The 17,164-nt window shown below is 38.0% G+C and overlaps 1 pseudogene; it reads right to left on the bottom strand.

The window, feature by feature from the left end:
- LOC133065894 (ferritin light chain-like) overlaps positions 1-17,164 on the bottom strand; it is a 104,067-nt pseudogene that overhangs the window by 12,376 nt on the left and 74,527 nt on the right.

Genomic DNA, 17,164 nt, shown 5'->3' with positions numbered 1-17,164 from the left:
AAATTTCCTTGCAGTTAGAACTCTGCACCCTAACTGCTCAGGGCCAGGTTCAACCCCTGGGTGGGGAACTAAAAAACCCTTAAGCCACATGGTTAGTTTCAACCAAAAAGAGGAAAAAAGAAAAAGACATATTGATCATAAAGAGACAAGAAGGGCACCCAGGCCAGTTTCAAGGAATATGTAAGTAGTTGAATTTGTCATTTTCTGCCTCTCTTTTCACATAGTACTGTTTCATGACTTTTAGGTACAAGGCAACTGGCCCAAAAGGACACTGTGTGTAGTAAATTAAATCTCTGCTGGCTTTGCTGTGTTCTGTCCATATGCTATCTAACCCAGGGTAGTCTACAGTCAAATTGGAAAGAACTGAGCATATTTTAGCTATGTGCAATTAAATTAAAATTACAGTATGTTAATTTGTGTAGTATATAATCAAACCCTTCATCTTTATTGTGTACAAAGTAATTAGACATACAGGTAAGTAATAAGCATACATGTCATATAATGTTACTTTGTTATAACTAGTCCGTGTAGGCTTTTATTTTAATTTTGTTAGCTTTGTACTATACACTGGTGCAGTGGTAAAGAATCTGTCTGCCAAGACACAAGAGCCTTGGGTTTGATCCCAGGGTTGGGAAGATCCCCTGAAGCAGGAAATGCAGCCCACTTTAGTATCCTTAGCTGGGAAATCCATGGACAGAGAAACCTGGTAGGGTACAGTCCACGGGGTCACAAAGAATCAGACATGACTAAATGAGCACACACATACATAAATTCATTAAACAACTTTCTGTAAGCTTCCATTGCATGCCAGAACAGTCACAGATATGGGAGAAACAGCTCTAAACAAGGCAACTTATCCATATAAATGTCATAATAGCATCTCACTTCTTTAATTTCATTATTATCCTAATTGGTAACACATATAGCATAAATATACTCATCAATGAATCACTATTTCTGAATCAAAAGCCCCAGTATGTGGTTTTTGTTTGCTCCCACCTCTGTTTTCCTGCTCAGCCTTACCTAAGCACACCAATATACAAAACTCTGGGGGGCAGAGATTACAAACTCATTTTTCTTTTTTTTAGGCACACAATCAAATTATTTCCTGTTCTCCTTTTTCTGGATAAGTGAGGTTGTGTTACTGAGTTCTCGGCAGTGGAACATGGATAAAAATGACGAATGCTACCCAGAGAAAATGATTTCCAGTTTAGAAATAGAAAAAAAAAAAAAAAAAAGAAATCATGAAGAATTCTAAAGCAGTAGGAGATGATAGAGAAAAATAATGAAAAATTACAGACCCCCAAATGTTGTATGAGAAAAAAATGAGTGTGCTAGAATCCTATACCCTCAACCAACCATATGGATGGTGACCGTGATATCCCACTCCTGGAGACAGTGTTAAATTCACAATGGAAGGAGCAGAGCAATTTAGTTTCTCACTGTGTTAACTCCTCAAGTGCCATAGAGCTAGAGTTTGAAGATGGGGCATAAATGATTGTCTTAAAAGTCTTACTGAACTGCAACTGAGTCTTGCTGCAAAAGTGAAAGAGAAAGTTGCTCAGTAGTAGTAACTGATAAAATCAAATCCTCTTTTATGGAGTAAAGAAGATGAATTCAGACACGTGCTGAAGGAGAATTTCATTGACTTCAGGGTTGAAACACACAACAGTGGCTATTATTAATATTTAGAAAGGGCATATATTTGTTGCTGTTGTTTGATCACTAAGTCATGTCTGAGTTTTTGTGACTCTGTGAACTGCAGTATGCAGGCTTCCATGTCCTTCACTAACTCCCAGAGTTTGCTCAAACTCATGTCCATTGATTCAGTGATGTCATCCAACTGTCTAATTCTCTGTCATTCCCTTTTCCTTCTGCCTCAATCTTCCCAACATCAAGGTCTTTCTCCAGTTAGTTAGTTCTTCATATCAGGTGGCCAAAGTATTGGAGCTTCAGCTTGAACATCAGTCCTTTCCAATGAATATTCAGGGCTGATTTCTTTTAGGAGTGATATATTAATTAATTACAATTACAGAGAGCATAGCAAAGGTTCACGGTTGTCTTTAGCAGAGGAAGAGTCCTGCTAATGCCAAAAGAAATTGTATCTAATTACAGGTACCCCAGATAGTTCTCCACTGTTGGAAATACCTATGACAGAAGGACTAACTCTCAGACAGACCCCCTGGATCATCTCCTGGTCTGCAGCTGTGCTTCCATTTCCAAGGCTGTGATAGCCATTTGGGTACCCTCATCAGAGCCCCTGAATCTCTTTCTGCAGGACCATCTGCACTATGCTCAAACGCCTCACAAGCTGCAGACATCTGATTCAAATGCCATGATCCCCACGTCTCATTTGGAATCTTACTGTATATTAGTATTTCATGGCTTTGGCCACATTTTTGTGTAAATACAGTTACCCCAAGAAGTAAACAACAGAACAAACTTTTACTTTAGAACCCCTTCTACCTATACTCACAAAGCAATTTGAATAAATCACTTCTGTCCTTGAATTGAGTACAGTCTGGATGCCTCTGAGAGCTCACCAATTCTAAAGTCTCTTCCTTGTTAAAGTGGAAAATGAAAATTTAATCAGGTGTCTTTATTGGGCGGTTGAGAGACATGAGAAAATTTTCAGAGGCATCAGGTGCTTCTAGGTGGCTGGAACACTCAATACGATATTTTAGGATCTCACTTCCACCTCTATCTTAAAGCTTTTCTTCTCCTTCACCATGTTTGGTTTATCCCACTACTCACTTTTATTTAACTCTTCTCCATATATCAATAATGTCTCCTTTATGTTACCTTTTAAATGTCCATCCCATATAGATGAAAAATCCTTGCTTCCATCAATGAACTATTTTTCTCTCTACTTCCATATATATATATATATATATATGTAACACATACATGAGTATATACAAATATATATGTAATATAGCATATATATAGTACATAAAAATGAATATGTATTGCATATATTAATATGTACATATTTCTGTTTTCATCACATGTATAGACTTTTTAATATTTTGTATAAAAATACATATATTATTCTATATGTTATATATCAAAATAATTTCATATATATACATCTTATAAACATAAGATGTATATAAATAAGATGCATGCATCATATATATATACATGTGTATATATCACATACTATATTATATGTATCATCACAATATATATTATACATGATAGTATATTTTTTCATATATTGACAATACATATATTTCAAAGACTTGATATCTTCTTGCATTTAAATATTAGCTATATGATGAAAAAGATATCAATTCAATACTCTGTCTCAGTTCCCTTATATGTGAAAGAAGAAATATTATTTATCTCACAAAATTACCAAAAGTATTAAAAGATATCATACTGGTTACATGCTGAAAATGTCCCCTTACATACAGCAGTCTTCACATAAATTCTGATTTCTTATTAATATCAAAATCACATCTAGTGTCTAGCTACTGGAGTGCCTGCAAATAATGGTGCTTGAGAATACTTGCTGAAATGAGGTAGACCATATCTTTGACTGTTTATAATAATGATGAAAAAAAAGAACTATATCTCATATCTTATTATCCCAAGAAATGTCTTGTGAAATAACTCACTTCAGTTCAGTCGCTCAGTCTTGTCTGACTTTGCGACCCCATAGACTGCAGCATGCAAGGCTTTCCTGTCCACCAACTCCCAGAGCTTGCTCAAACTCATGTATATCGAGTTGGTGATGCCATCCATCTCATCCTCTGTCGTCCCCTTCTCCTCCCGCCTTCAACCTTTCCCATCACCAGGGTCTTTTCCAATGAGTCAGTTCTTCACATCAGTTCCATTCAGGTGAGTCAGTCAGTTGAGTCTGACTCTTGCAACCTCATGGACTGCAGCACCCTAGGCCTCCCTGTCCATCACGAACTCCCGGAGTTTACTCAAACTCATGTCCATTGAGTCAGTGATGCCATCCAACCATCTTATCCTCTGTTGTTCCCTCCTCCTTCTGCCCTCAATCTTTCCCAGCATCAGGGTCCTCTCCAATGAGTCAGTTCTTTGCATCAGCTGGCCAAAGTATTGGAGTTTCAGCTCAACATCAGTCTTTTCAAAGAAAATTCAGGACTTATTTCCTTTAGGATGGACTGGTTGGATGTCTTTGCAGTCCAAGGGACTCTCAAGAGTCTTCTCCAACACCACAGTTCAAAAACATCAATTCTTCGGTGCTCAGCTTTCTTTATAGTCCAACTCTCACATCCATACATGACTACTGGAAAAACCATGGCCTTAACTAGACGGACCATTGTTGGTTAAGTAATGTCTCTGCTTTTTAATATGCTGTCTAGGTTGGTCATAACTTTCCTTCCAAGGAGCAAGTGTCTTTTAATTTCATGACTACAGTCACATCTGTAGTGATTTTGGAGCCCCCCCAAAATAGCCTCTCACCATTACCATTGTTTCCCCATGTATTTGCCATGAAGTGATGGGACTGCAGGCCAGGATCTTAGTTTTCTGAATGTTGAGTTTTAAACCAACTTTTTAAATCTCCTCTTACACTTTCACCAAGAGCCATTTTAGTTCTTTACTTTCTTCCATAAGGATGGTATCATCTGCATATCTGAGGTTATTGGTATTTCTGGCAATCTTGATTCCAGTTTGTGCTTCATTCAGTCTGGCATTTCTCATGATGTACTCTTCATATATGTTAAATAAGCAAGGTGCCAATATACAGCCTTGACATACTCTTTTCCCAATTTGGAACCAGTCTGTTTTTCCCTGTCCAGTTCTAACTATTGCTTCTTGACCTGCATACTGAATTCTCAGGAGGCAGGTCAGGTGGTTTGGTATTCCCATCTCTCTAAGAATTTTCCACAGTTTGTTGTAATCCACACAGTCAAAGGCCTTGGCATAGTCAATAAAGTAAAAGTAGGTATTTTTCTGGAACTCTCTTATTTTTCTATGAGCCAACATATGTCGGCAATTTGATCTCTGGTTCCTCTGCATTTTCTAAATCCAACTTGAACATCTGGAAGTTCTCGATTCACATACTGCTGAAGCCAGGCTTGGAGAATTTTGAGCATTACTTTGCTAGCATGTGAGATGAGTGCAACTGTGTGGTAGTTTAAACATTTGTTGGCATTGCCTTTCTTTGGATTAGAATGAAAACTAACCTTTTTGCAGTCTTGTGGCCACTGCTGAGTTTTTCAAAATTGCTGGCATATTGAGTACAGCACTTTCACAGCATCAACTTTTAGCATTTGAAATAGTTCAACTGGAGTTCCATCACCTCCACTAGTTTTTTTCATAGTGATGCTTCCTCAGGCCCACTTGACTTCTCATTCTAGGAAGACTGGCTCTAGGTGAGTGAGCACACCTTTGTATCACACTAGGTCATTATGATCTTTTTGTATAGTTCTTCTGTGTATTCTTGCCACCTCTTCTGACTATCCTCTGCTCCTGTAAGGTTCATAGAATTTTGTCCTTTATTATGCCCATGTTTGCGTGAAATGTTCCCTTGGTGTCTCTGATTTTCTTGAAGAGATCTCTGATCTTTCCCATTCTATTGTTTTCCTCTATTTCTTTGCACTGATCACTGAGGAAGGTTTTATTATCTCTCCTTGCTATTCTTCAAAACTCTGCATTTAGATGCTTATGTCTTTCCTTTTCTTACCTTCTTTTCTTTTCTCAGCTATTTAGAATACCTTCTTAGAGAACCATTTCACCTTTTTGTGTTTCTTTTTCTTGGGGATGGTCTTGATCACCACCTCATGTACAATGTCACGAACCTCCGTCCATAGTTCTTCAGGCATTCTGTCTATCAGATCTAATCCCTTGAATCTATTTGTAATTTCCACTGTATAATTGTATGGGATTTGATTTAGGTCATACCTGATTGGTTAGTGGTTTTCCCTACTTTCTTCAATTTCAGTCTGAATTTAGCAGTAAGGAGCTCATGATCTGAGCCACAGTCAGCTCCCAGTTTTATTTTTCCTGACTGTATAGAGCTCCTCCATCTTTGCATGCAAAGAATATAATCAATCTGTTTTCAGTATTAACCATCTGGTGATATCCTTGTGTAGAATTGTCTCTTGTGTTGTTGGAAGAGGGTGTTGGAAGAGGGTGTTGCTGGGAGAGTGTGTGAAAGTAATACTTATATCATCTCAGCCTAAGGGTTCTAGGGGTATTACTGTATTACTTGATGGTATGCCAAATTGGTCAGAAAACCTCAGCTTCCAGGCAATTTTATCATAGTAGTCATAATCTTTTTATGATTTCAGCAGAAGCCTCATTCTGAAACTTGTTGTTATTGTTCATTCACTAAGTCAAGTTCGATTCATTGTGATCCCCTGGACTGCAGCACCCCAGTATGTCCTGGAGTTTTCTCAATGTCATGTCCTTTGAGTCAGTGATGCTGTCTAACCACCTTATCCTCTACTGCCCCTTCTATTTGCTTCAGCCTTTCCCAGCATCAGGGTCTTTTCTACTGAGTCAGCACTTCTCATTAGGTGGCCAAAGTTTTGGAGTTTCAGCCTCAGCATCAGTCTTTCCAGTGAATAGTCAGGGTTGATTTTCTTTAGGATCAACTGGTTTGATGTCCAAGGGGATTTCAAGAGTCTTCTCCAGCACCACAGTTTGAAAGCAGCAATTTTTTGGCACCCAGCTTTCTTTATGATCCCACTCTCACATCCGTAGATGACTTCTGGGGAGCTACATAATGCTTATTCCCACTATCTATGTGCGAGATGAATGAAAATAGAAGTCTTCTTTAAAAAGTGATTTTAAGTCTTATAAGTTCTGTACGTAACAAAGCAACTTGCATGTGATAACAAATTCCCTATCCCAGTAAGGAATGAACCATACACAGTTCACTCAATACCTGCTCAAATGAGGTTGCCAGTTGTAATTCCTGGTTTCTCACCTTATAGCTCAAACTGGCAGAGCATTATGAGACTCATGGGCAAAAAAAAAAAAAAAAAAGGCATTGTTGAATTATTAATACTCCTCCCCAAACACCCTTATTCATCCTCCTACTGAACTATGAGCAAGTGACTTGGGGCTGAAAAACCTCCCACAGGCCTCCTCTGGTGTTTGTCAGCCTGGCACATATAACAAAGTTTACGGTACACATGTGAGCCTGTTTATTGAGTGTTATAGGGAGAACGTTTTCAGTGTAACCCGATAGGGAGACTCATGTGGTAGATAAGTTTTAGCTTGATGTGGTTACCAAGCCCTGCTGTCAAGGAAAAGAATTCTATAATTTGCTTGTAAAGAATGAAAAGATACATATATCCTTTCATTCATTCTTGGTGAGTTTGTAAATTAGTATGTGAAAATCCACATAACTTGTCAGTGTGTAAGTGAACATAGCTCGGGAACTGGTCCATAATACACACTGGGCTCTTTCAATCATTTAAAACATTGTTTGGCGAATGGTTACATGGACTTGACAAATTGGAATCCATTATTAGCATTGGTGTTGCTTTTGGCTCTGGTCTCCTTGACCACCCCCCCACCCCTAATTTCAAGCTGCATAATAGCAGTCTCGGATATATTAAAAAGGTTGTGTGTGGTGGAAGAAGGGGATGGGATGAGATAAGCAAATTGTAATGTATTAAAAAGTTAAAGCATACTTATGAGCTCTCTTTGAATAGTGTAGAATATGCTGGATCAGAACTTTTTTAAACTTTCTGGAATTCTTGAAATACAAAATCAGCTTACATATCAAGAGAAGAGAAAGTTGCTGACAGTGAAGTCCTGCCTGCCCCAAGAGATGGGATAGCCACTTATGAGCAAGTCATACTGTAAACTTTCAAATATGGCCAGCTCCCAAGGGCACTCAACCACAGGGCTAGGACTTGGCCGTGACAACCTTCCCACTATCAACTAAGCCAGGTTCTGACATCAGCAAGTCAATTACAGTCAACCATAATCAGTGACTTTCTAGAGTACAGAAAGGAGAGTATTTTAACACAGAGGAGACCTTTAAAAATCCCTGTTCCCATTTTTTTTTTTTAATTTAGCAGATGTGGAAATATCGGCCCAAAGACATTAAGTGACGTGATTAAAGTGAAACAACCAAGCGCAGTGCATGCGTAAGTCTTCCATACAATGTTGTTAATTTAAATTTGAAACGAGCTATGCAAAGACTAGATTCAGATCTTCTAAAACAGTATACCAACTTTGTTTGATATAATGGAGTTTCCAAATATTAGAAGCCAAACTATTTCTGAGAAGTAGCACAGCACCGTTGCCTTATTTTTGCCACTGTGCCTTACTTTGGTCTTCTACTAAAACTGAACTATCAACTTAATGTATATCATAGCACTGCTAATTGTAAATTAGACACAAGAAAGCCCATATATAATTATACCCATGGCATGCTAAAAGTCTTAAGGGAAAAAACAAGCTGTTTTAAATTATAACACAGACATTAAAGAGTAAATATATAAAACATACTCAACTTCTTACAAAGACATGAAAATACATTTAAAAAAAAAAAAAAAAAAAACACTATTGAAAAGAACATGGCCAAGTAGAGATGGATCTGGAGGAATTCATGGAGAGTATGTAAGAAGATTCTTATGAGAAAAATATGCCAATACCTTTTTAATAGCTGGCAGAAGTGAGGTAAAAATATGTGAAAGGTTCATTTTAATCAAGCAATTGAGAGTCCAGTGGCAGGTTACACTTGGGAGAGAAGCCTATGGAGAGAGGAACTTAAAAACTCTGAGTAGTCATTCTTCTTTTGTAGGTTAGAGACTTTGAAGAAAGTAATAAACTTGTGTAAAGAGCTTATATGATCTGAATCTTCACTACTATACCTAAGTCAAAAGGTAGTTTAATCTGTAATGTATATAAATAGCTCATACAGCTCAACAACAACAAATGACCCAAATGAAAAATAGGCTGAAGACCTTAACAGAAATTTCTCCAGAGAAGATATATAGATGATCAGTAGGCATATAAAAAAATGCTCAAAATCACTAACTATTATAGAAATGCAAATCAAAAGTGCAATGAGGTACCACCTCAAAATCATCAAAATGGCCATCATTAAAACGTCTACAAATTACATGCTCTGGAGAAGATGTAGAGAAAAGGGAAAAGGGAAACCTCCTACACTGTTGGTAGGAATGTGAGTTGGTGTATGACTATGGAAAACAGTATGGATATTCCTCAGAAAACTAAAAATAGAATTACCATATGATCCAACAATCCCATTCTAAACACATACAAATTCCCCCCCGCCAAAAGTCATTCAAAAAGATAGATGCAACCCTATGTTGATAGTATAGTTATTTAATTGTCCATTCAACAGATGAATTAATAAAAGAAGATATGGTACATATATACAATGAATACTATTCAGCCATAAAAATGAATAAAATGATGTCATTTGCAGCAACATAGATGCAATTAGAGATTATCTTATATACGTGAAGTAAGTCAAAAGAGACAGACAAATGCCATATAATATCACTTATATGTGGAATCTGAAATATGGCACAAATGAACTTATCCACAAGACAGAAACAGACTAATAGACATAGAGAACTGTCTTATGGTTGTCAACAGGGAAAGATTAAGGGAAAGAAGGCCTGGGAATTCAGGGTTAGCAGATGTCAACTATCATACATAGGACTGATAAAAGACAAATTTCTACTGTATAGCACAGGGAACTATATTCAATATCCTAATAAATCATAATGGTGAAGAATATTTTTATAGTGGAATGTCTTCCTGTGTGTGACTGACTCACTTTGCTGTAGACCAGAAATGGGCGCATCACTGGGAAACAATTATAAATCAGTAAAAAGAGAAAAGATAGAAAAGATAATCAGGAAAATTGGAGGTTGTGCGGTCCACATGGCCATGGCTGGGTTAGATAATGGGTTTCCCCGGTAGCTCAGCTGGTACAGAACCTGCCTGAAGTGCAGGGGACCCTGGTGTGATTCTGCCAGAGAAGATCAGGAAGATCTTCCCGAGAAGGGATAGGGCCCCCAGAGAAGGGACAGGCCCCCCAGAGAAGGGACAGGCCCCCCAGAGAAGGGACAGGCCTCCCAGAGAAGGGACAGGCTCCCCAGAGAAGGGATAGGCCCCCCTACTCCAGCATTCCTGGACTTCCCTGGTGGCTCAGTTGGTAAAGAATCCACCTGCAATTTGGGAGACCAGGGTTCGATCCCAGGCCTGGGAAGATGCCCTAGAGAAGGGAACAACTACTCACTCCAGTATTCTGGTCTGAGTAGACTAGACTGACTAGTCTGACCAGACTAGTCCATGGGGTCACATGGGGTCCATGGGGTCACAAAGAGTCAGAGCTGACTGAAAGACTTTCATTTCACAGCCATGAAGACAAGAGAAGACACACTCATAGATTATAAGTGACGGACTCTGGTGAGGGGTTAGAAGTTGTGAGTGTAGTAAAGATTCAGCTTTCCAAAGTGGCCTAGGGAAGAATAACATACAGCAGATTGCAGTGAAGTGGCTGCATTGATGCATGTGAGGGAAAGCATTTGGAAGAGCAATGGAGAAAACTGAAATGGCTAGCCCATAAGTCTCTTAAACAACACTTTAAAAAAAATTCAGAATGGGGTACTTCTAAGTAAGAAACTTGGCAGACCAGCTACATACCAAAATCAACAGTTTAAATGGTGAAGATGTTATAAATCCATCACTTAGAGTACAGATTATCTAAATGGAGAAACATTCATTCAATAAAATCTACTAAATCTTGGTAAAAACAGTAAAATAACCTAATCTCTAATCTGCTGCTCAGCTCAGCTTCATACTATGTGGCCCGTACCCATGGCATGTACAGCCAAGAAGAGAGAAGGTTTAGGTTCTCTCAGATCTAAATTTGAGATTTCAGTTTCACACCAGAAAGGGCAGAGTGTTGTGCCTTCACTGTCTTGCTTTCCTAGCCCCCAGTGATAAACCCCTTTTTTATCCATTCCCCCTTAGAGGGTGGAAACTTTATTTTAGGAGTTACAGACCAATAATACTGAGTTCCTACTCACTCAAACCCCTAAGGGCAAGGATATCACTCCAGGCAAAGCAGGTTCTGCTTTGGCCCCAGCTCCAAACACTGACCTAAAGATTTTGACTAGAGTGAAAGGAGGTCCTTCGGAATAAAGAGCTTCAGAATTGTGCCTAAGGATTCATTTAGAACAAGAATGGAGAATGTCAAACCTAAGGGCGCTGCTGAAAGTAACAGAGATCTTTGTTGTTGCTTTCAATTGCTAAGTCATGTCTGATTCTTTGCAACCGCATGGACCGCAGCACGCCAGGCTTCCCTGTCCTTCACTTTATCCCGGAGCTTGCTCAAACTCATGTCCATTGACTGAGTGATGCCATCCAACCATCTCATCTCCTGCCACCCCCTTCTCCTCCTGCCCTCAATCTTTTCCAGTATCAGGGTCTTTTCCAATGAGCAAGCTCTTTGAATCAAGTGGCCAAAGTATTGGAGCTTCAGCTTCAGCCTCAGCATCAGTCCTTCCAATGAATATTCAGGGTTGATTTCCTTTAGGATTGACTGGTTTGATCTCCTTGCTGTCCAAGGGACTCTCAAAAGTATTCTCCACACCATAAATGATAGCTTCTTAATGTCAAAAAGATGGTAGAATAGTAGGAAGCTTAGTAGAGAACCAAGAAAAGACACAAACAAGAGCCCTTCTGAGATCACAAGGAGCTCTGGATCTGGAAGACTGCACATTTGTGATGAGCTGCAGGCAATGGCACCCCACTCCAGTACTCCTGCCTGGAAAGTCCCATGGACGGAGGAGCCTGGTAGGCTGCAGTCCATGGGGTCACTAAGAGTCAGACACGACTGAGCAACTTCACTTTCATTTTTCACTTTTATGCACTGGAGAAGGAAATGGCAACCCACTCCAGTATTCTTGCCTGGAGAATCCCAGGGATGGCAGAGCCTGTTGGGCTGCCGTGTATGGGGTCACACAGAGTCGGACACGACTGAAGTGACTTAACAGCAGCAGCAGCACCGCCTCAGGAGCAATCACATCAGGGCCTGGGTCAGATTTTACAGCATTACCCAAGAAGGAACACACAGATCAATTAAGACAGGGCAGAAGCTTCGGGAGGCTTAAATCAAATACTGACTGCATGAACTACTCTGACTCAAAAGTAACTTTCAGAAAATCAGGTTCAAAAATAAAATTACACACATCCTTGTAGTTCTGGAAGAATGCATGAATGCCCAAGGCTATAGACTCTCTGGAGAGATCACAGAGGACACATGCAACCTAAAAGTTCCTAGCTAAATGCAAAACATAAATAAACACATAAACTCATGTAAACTTAAGTACAAGCCACATATATATATATATATGTGATGCTAATAGGTAAATATCTGACTGACTACGGGACTTAAGCACAACCTTTGATCCCTAAGTGGACTATGGGGACATAGGAGAAATCCCTACGCATCTAAATTAAAAGGTAAAAGCAAGGAGGAAATCTGAGTAGGGATACTGAAGGTTGCACATTTTGGGGGTGGCAGTGGGATTTCACAGAATCAGTTCAGCCAAGTTCTAAAGTAAACAGATGATTAAGCAAACATTAGCAGCAGCCTCTGGTGGGGGTGGATGAGAAGATAGCTATTTCTTAATGTATTATCTAAAATGATCAGTTTTCAACATTACATTTGAGTCATCTAAAGAGATTAGAAAGTATAACTGATACATCTGGGTAGTGAATGGAGATAAAATAAAAATCATTTTGAAGTGGATGAGATGATAGACTATGCAAAGGTTTCAAAGCATTTTAATACATATGTTAAAGGAACTAAAGGATACCATGCTTAAAGGATTAAAGGAAGGCTAATGATATTGATAAAGTGTCACTCCATCCAGAAGACATAACATTTTTGTAAAAGTATATTCATTGTAAAACAGCCCCCAAATATATGAAGCAAACACTGAATTGACAGGAGAAATATATAACTCAATAAGAGTTAGAGACTTATTAAACTACTTTTAGTAATTGGAGGGGCAATATCAAAAGAAGAAAAAATAAAAGAAAGAAAGAAACCTGAGAATGTTGCAAGTCAACTAGAAATAGTAGATATTTGTGGACTACCCTACTCAACTACAGCAGAATACACATACGTTTCAAGCACATATGAAATATTCTCTAAGATAGGACATATTCTAGGACATAAAACAAGCTTCTGCAAATTTAAATACATTTTGATCCTGTAAAGTACACTCTCCTATTACAGTGAAATCAAATTGGAGAGATATACAGAAGAAAGTTTTGGAAATGCAAATTATTTGGAAGTTAAACAACTCACTCCTAAATGATCGATGGGTGGAAGAGGAACTCACAAAGAAATAAGAAAATAATTTGCCATGAAATTAAATAAAAATACCACATATCAAGACTTGTAGAAAGCAGGGACATCAATTCTCAGAGGGAATTTTTTATCTGCTGCAACCTGCATTTAAAAGTAAAAAAAAAAAAAAAAAAAAAAAATTGTTCACAAATTAGTAACCTAAACTTCCAACCTAAAAAAACAAACAAAACAAACAAACAAAAAAAAAACTAGAAAAACAAGATTAAACCAAACTGAAAGCAATCAAAAGTAGGAAATAACAAAGATTAAAGTTGTTGTTTTTGTTGTTTAGCCACTAAGTCATGTCTGACTCTTTATAGACTCTTCTATAGCCCAACAGACTCCTCTGTGCATGTGCTTTCTCAGGCAAGAATGCCAGAGTGGGTTGCCATTTCCTTCTCCAGGAGATCTTCCTCACCAGGGACTGAACCTATGTTTCCTGCATTGGCAGGTGGATTCTTTACTGTTGATCCTCCAAGGAAGCCCAAAGATAAAAGCAGAGATAAGTAAAATAGGGAATGGGAAAAAATAAAGAGAAATATATAGAAAATCAATGCTGCAGTTTCGCTTGGAATTTGAGATGGTGTCAAAATCCTTAACGTGTGCTTTGTAAATTCACAATATATGCAGAGCACGATTATCACATTAGAAAGGCAGAGAAGAAGTTGGAGTAGCAACACATGGCTCTGCTGTGTTCTCTGTTAAGGGTGTCATCAGGCTGAGATCAAGGTTTCAGCTGGGAATATGATATTGCCTGAAGTTTGGGGCTTTCTTCCAAGACCACTGGTTCTTGGCAGAGTTTATTTCTTTGTAGTTCTGTGGTTAAGGTTCCTACTTTCTTGTTGGCTCTTGTTTGGGGATACTCTTAGCTCCTAGAATCCTCCTTCAGGGTTTTGGCACATGCCCCCTTAGTCTTGAAATATGGCTCTTTACTTTCTTCCAAGTCAGTAAGAGATCAACAGAGACCTCAACTGATCAAGTCAGATCTGCTCAGGGTAACTTCCGTTTTGATGGACACAAATTCAACTGATTGGGCTTTTAATTATATGCATCAAATTCATTTTACCACACAACCTAACATAATTGTATAAGTAAAACCCTCTCATATGAATGTATATATAATAGCTGTTGCCAAGGCCAACTAATAGATGCATATCTTCTTCATGAACTCACAAAACAATACAAATGGAATCATGAACCTTATAAGTGATTAAATAATTTATGGCAACCAAAAAAAATCCATACATTCAGTTGGAAGAGAAGAAATAAATAGATTCAGATGTTTATATACAAGTTGAAGACTGAATCAGCTGACATTCTCTTGTTGATTTGTCTTAGACATATGTAAAGAATTATGAAAAAAATTAGTATTATGTTAAAGATGTAGAGTCTTTTAATAAGTATTTTATCATTTCATATTGATTAAAATAATGAATATTTTCCCAAGCCAATGGGAAGAATTGGGTTGGCCAAAAGTTCGCTCAAGTTTTTCCATATGACATGGAAGACCTGAAAGAACTTTTTGGCCAACTCAATACTTATTTAACAACTAGATTATAATTTTTATCTATCTCTATGACTTAACATTTTTCCATCCTGGGCCTGTAAGTATAGAAAATAAATTGTATGCTAGTTTTAAAAGTGTGAGATACCCTTTCAACTTTATAATTCATTACATTAGTATTATAAGGAGTAATCTAGGAGGAAAATAGAGGGAAATGAGAAAATGAACAAAAGTAAAGAAATCAGGGGATAAGAAAGAAGATAACTAAGATAATTAAAGATAATTAAAATAACAAAGGCAACTCTCAACAAGCTAGGAATAAATGAAAAATCATTCCACCTGATAAAGGGCATTTAACACACCCTTAATGGTGACCATGAATGTTCCCCTCTTAAGGTCAGGAGCAAGGCCAGGAACTCCACTCTCATCAATGTTATTCAATACTGTACTGAGAATTCTAGACAATGCACTCAGGAAAGACAAAGAAGTAAAGCTATCCAAACTGGAAAAACAGAAGTAAAATTGTTTCTATTCACAGATGATACAAGTGTGTGTGGTGAAAATTCTAGGAGTCACAAAAAAAAAAATAAACAAATAAGACAAAATATTAAAAGTAATAAACAAGTCACAAAGATGAAAAATCAATGTATAACATATTGATGGCAGGATGAAAAAAATCTAATAGAAAGCAAGGTGGCCAAAAATGGAGACAGGGAAAGACTAAAGTCAAAGGAAAAAAACAAAAAAATGGCAGCAATGTTTTGGAAACGGTGTGCTCTGCCTTGAAAAAGTGACCTGCCAAATACCCTAGGTGGGAGGAAAGTTTTGTGATGTTTTTGCAGGGAAGTCTTGGAAAGACTTGGGGAAAAAAAAAAAAAAAATTTTTTTTCAAATTAGAAGAACTAAAGGGGCATGTTTACACCTCATTTTAAATTAACATCAGCATGAAAATAGGACAGGCTCCAGTGGTAATAAAATTGAACTTCAAGGTAAATAAAATAGTGTCTTTTAAAATACCCAAACAATGAGATGTTAGACTGGGATGGCTCTAATGCCTTGAATGGTTACATAAGCAAAGCAAAATCCTGTAAATCCCTCAAGATTAAGAAGAAAACCAATCATAGCCACGTAGACTTTCCTAAATAATGCTATCACTTAAGCTATAGACAATCAAATAGTTTACTTACCTTGTTTCCTTGTCTCCTTCATAAAAACCCTCACCCAAGCTCCTTTCCGTGGAGCACTCCTAACCAACTCTGGTTTGACACTGCTAATGTAAATCCATGATAGCTCAGATAAACTCTTCAAAAATTTAATTTATCCTTTAAGTTCTGTTTGTGAGCACTTACATGTTTTACCTATGTAAGAAACAAGGAAAACTTCTTATTTCTCTGGCAAATTTCCCAATCCAGGGTATAATTCTCTGCTATTTCCCTTGGGTCTAGTAACGAGCCTAGCTCATTTCATTATCAGCAGCCCTAGGGAACTAGGGCACGGAAAATAAAAGGGAGCAGCAGTAGATGTAATGTTTTTAGCTTGTAACATTTCACGATATGAAAGGGAAAACACCCTACCTGCTGTCTCCTCTACTCAAATATTCTGTAAATGCAGCCTACTACACCACTGATGTCAGATGTGTGGGGTTTTCACACAATAAGCAATTCCGTGACCCCAGCTGGGGGGTCCTACAAACGTAATACCATCTACCTGGAGAAAACATCGGATTAAGGCTCAGCCCCAAAGGCACCTCCTCTGTCCACTTTGACGCCAACAGTGAGTCCAGATTATCTCCTGTGCCTCCGACTAACTTCCTATAAACCAGAGCTCCTGTAAGCCCCTGCCGTGTTCAGCTAATTTGCTTGAGGGGCTCACAGAATTCAGGAAAACAGTTTGCTCACTAAAATACCTGTTTCCTACAAATGATATTAAAGGATAAAAATCAACTTCCAAAGAGAAACAGAAGGTAAGGTCCAGAAGGAACTGGTGCTTGTGTTAGTGGACTGAACTGGCCTTTTTAACACCCGAAAATGACCCAGAAAGCGAAGTAATCTTCTTGAGAATGAATCAAAAGGAGAAGAAGAATAATTGAATAGAGAGGGTTTTGAAAGTCAACTTTGAACTAATTAAATAAGTAATTTTTTTTCCATGTTCAACAATAAACAGAACAGGTATGTGTATGATGAATGCATTAAAAGCAGGTATATGAATAAATCAAATGAGTCATATTCAAACCAGTATAATAAAACCAGAATTCAGCCACATTTTTGACTTCTCCTTCATTCATCTTCCTGTGAACTTGCAATTATATTGTAAAT

This window comes from Dama dama, chromosome 12, assembly GCF_033118175.1.
Source record: "Dama dama isolate Ldn47 chromosome 12, ASM3311817v1, whole genome shotgun sequence".
NCBI classification, from domain to species: Eukaryota; Metazoa; Chordata; class Mammalia; order Artiodactyla; family Cervidae; genus Dama; species Dama dama.
This window is presented reverse-complemented; position numbering and strand designations above follow the sequence as displayed.